At 34.7% G+C, this 3,870-nt stretch overlaps 1 protein-coding gene across 1 annotated transcript in view; it reads right to left on the reverse strand.

Annotated features, from left to right (window-relative positions):
- The window catches only part of LOC117122469 (monocarboxylate transporter 13-like), a 51,183-nt gene that overhangs the window by 26,932 nt on the left and 20,381 nt on the right, over nt 1–3,870 (reverse strand). The window lies entirely within an intron of this gene.

Raw genomic sequence — 3,870 nt, forward strand, 5'->3', positions numbered from 1 at the left:
ATGTGTGTGGGGGATGGGTGTGTGTGTGTGTATATATTATAATACGTAAAACCTCAAATAGAAGCCATAGGCTTTTTTTTTTTCGCAAACTTTGGATGAGGTTCTTTAAGAAATGGGATTCTTTTCGAGGCTGCTTTTGCAAAGTATAGAGGAGGGGGGGGGGCTTCTTTTCAAAATGAATGCTGTAAATTGTGGGAATTACTGGTACTATAAACCAATAAATATGGTCACTGTAACATCAGTGTGCATCAAGTAGTGTATTAACCGGCATTAAATCACCTAAACCAAGCGTGTTTTTAATTTAATTTGGTTTTTTTTTTAAATTCATGTACTGTACAGTCGACGTTCCGCAAACTATGGTTCGCGGCCCAAATTTGGGCCGCGAAACATTTTTGGAGGGCCGCGAAGCCGTCTGGAAATTGGGAAAAAAAATAACAAAGAGACGTTTTATCATGGAGAAAATAGTTTTGGATAAAACCGCTTCACTGTTACAGCCAATGCGTCGTTTGCACACGCTGCGAAAGTGCCAGATGATGCGTGCTATTTGAGTTACAAGCAGTTTTTGTGTCTATGCCCCATCGGGAGCCTTTATCTGTATATTTATTCCTGATAGTTCTAGTATGCAACATTATTTTCTATAACTAAATTTACTGTAAATATACCTTTTTTAAGCATTAAATACATGTCAAGCGCGGATCCAGAGTTTACCCTCTTTCGCACAGATGGGTTCCCATATTGGGAGAGTCATGAAAAGAGAGCTAGCTTGTTTTGTTGCTGGAAGATAAATTTTAGATATTCGAAAAGTTTTTGTTTTCTAGATTTCTTGAAATACACTTCGTGCATTATGCGACGTCTATTATTTAATACACTTTGAATTCATAGTTTTTCCCTACTTTGCTATGGACAATTAATAATTATGATGATGAAGAAATGATGATGATGATGAGGAGGAGGAGGAAGCTGTGCAAGATTAATTAACAGGCCCTTTTATGTGCAGTGTCAAGTTACGGTTGGGAATTTGGAGACATTATCTTCGTCGTCAAATGTTCAATGCACACAGTCGGACAGTAGATGGTTTATGATATCTGTTTTGTATAGAAAGTAATCTGAAACCTATGAGTTCAGGCATTCATTTCTGTCTGTGGAAAATATAACATAGGCCGATGAATCATACAAAATAAAAAGAAATCAAATAAAATTAAAAATATGTAAAAAACATCTACACTAAATTAAAATGGAATATTCACTGCCTGTTGGATCCCAGTTTTAGTATTGCAGGGGTTCTGAAGGCTTTACAGTATAACCAATCCCCGTATTTCTGATAGATTGCTGATTAAAATGTAAAATATTTAAGATTTTCTATTCATTACATTCTCAAATGTTATGTAAATTTCATAGGCCTACCCCTAAAGTACGTAGTAAGTTTAACCTAATAATTTTGATATGTTTTATGTTGAATGGTTTTTAATGGTATTATTACAGTCTAATATGACCACAACATGGAAGTCCTCTCCTTTTAACTTCTATCGTAACCTACTAAACCAGCGTTCCGCAAACTTTTTATTTCACGGCCTATTTACAATTCCAGGCACCAAGCCGCGGCCCAGCAGCCCAGCCGCGTCGGGGATCAACATACCAAATCTTGGCAAGAACTTTTGATCATGAAGCCTCCATGTATATACAATACTTTGACATCATTATCTGTTCTCTCAGTGATAAAATGTTATTGTATACAGATTAAATATTATTTTATTAAATGAATAATACTGTACATTTGTGCTTGTAAACATACGTTACCTGATTTCTTCATACACCAGTACAAGAATTTGAACCAAACTAAACGTGAGAAGTACTGGTAGTTAAGTAATAATCATGGATACAGCGTCAGTAAATCATTATTTGTGTTAAGTAATCATGTTTAATTAGTAATTGTAATTAGAAAGTACGTTAACTTACGTTACGTTATGGAATATTAATCCATATTAATGAAATATAGAGGGCATTGAGCAATATTGACACCCAGAAGCTCGTGTTTACCAACTTTATGTTTCCCTTGAATTGTTCCTACGCCCATCATTAAAGTGAAGCAATTTGGTAAGTATTTATTATAGCTTGTGTCTCGACTATATTTAGTTAACAAAATAGTTGATATTTTTAATTAAATTTTAAATTGAAATTTTCAGGCAATAGCTTAGGCCTAGTTGAAAGGAATACTACGTTTTGAAATGTAACATATGTTAAACACACGGTAACGTATGTTATTGTTGATATAGCATATAATAAACATCATTTAATAAAAGCATGGGCAGTGGCTGATATATCTACTTTCTATCTATCTACTCGTTAAATAAATTAGAAATATATGCAATAGGAATAATTTCCATGAATGATAGCATTCCTATAGAGAGTCAATGTATGGTAGGATATATGTAAACGAAAGTAAATATATCAGCCACTGCCCATGCTTTTATTAAATGATGTTTATTACATGCTATATCAACAATTAACATACGTTACCGCGTGTTTAACATGTTACTTGCGTAGGACCAACATTCGAGGGAAACACAAAGTTGGTAAACACGAGGTTCTGGACGTCAATTGCTCAATGCCAATTGCTCAATATTTCATTAATATGGATTAATATTCCATAACGTAACGTAGGTTACTGTAACGTACATTAACTTTCTAATTACAATTACTGTACTAATTAAACATGATTACATTTACTGACGCAGTATCCATGATTAGTACTTAACAACAAACTAAACTCACGTTTAGTTTGGTTCAAATTCTTGAACTGGTGTATGAAGAAATCATGTAACGTATGTTTCACTGCTTAAAAGCGACAATCAAAATTTTAAGTTTAGGACCATATTTTGCATAGAAGACTATTCTATTTATCCGAATAAACAATACAATATTCATAACATCTTATACTATGCAAATATTAACTATTACCTAGAAGTATTGCTGCAATAATACCGTAATATTTTTTTCCTGGTAAATATGATTATGTAACGTAAATTACGTGCATTTTGGCGACACGGTTTATGCAAGCACCGACGAGGAAAGATTAAACATAATAATTTTGATATGTACATGTTTTATGTTATGTGTTGATTGGTCTTAGTTAATAATATTACAGTTTAATGGCTTAATGCAATAATATTACAGTTTAATAGTTTACAATAATATTACAGTTTAATGGCCCCGGAACCCCGAACCCATACCTGGGGCCCTTGGCGACCCCCTATCCCCAATCATCAGTACTCGCGCTTCGCTCGCAACCTGACCACTTCAATTTCTCTTGCCCTCGCATTTGGCCGGACGAATAAAAATTACTTGCGACGCGCCTGTTATTACAGTAGGCCAAGTTGGTACTTCGTAAAAATGTGGTCCCGGATTAGAAGGGTCTCGATTGTAGGGTGTACCGATTAGACCTAATTTTCATCACGTCACGTTAGTCGTACTGACCTCATGAAAAATTACACTGGACCGAATCCCATACAGGATTTGCACAAAATCTGTTTGTATTGTTTGCATATATTAATCGCAGTTTCCCATTGGAGAGTGTATTGATTATTGTAGATATTCTTTTAATTTAAAATGAGCCAACAGATTCCTTCAACAGTTAGTGTCGATTAACTGTTTTGACCAGTGCTTCATTGTTGATAACATTGTTCTGGGGGGGGGGGGGAGAAAGAAAGAAACCCAGTTGATATTTTAATTTAATGTCTGGAAATCTATTGGATTTCACCACAGTTTTTCGTTAACTACTCATCTAGGTTCAGAAAGCGACTTCTGACTGTCAAACACTCAAGTTATACATACAAAGATTGGTTCCGTTTCGATGAACACAGACATCAATCA

This window comes from Anneissia japonica, unplaced genomic scaffold (assembly GCF_011630105.1).
Source record: "Anneissia japonica isolate Jap-2015-1 unplaced genomic scaffold, ASM1163010v1 scaffold275_len1219475_cov178, whole genome shotgun sequence".
Lineage (NCBI taxonomy): Eukaryota > Metazoa > Echinodermata > Crinoidea > Comatulida > Comatulidae > Anneissia > Anneissia japonica.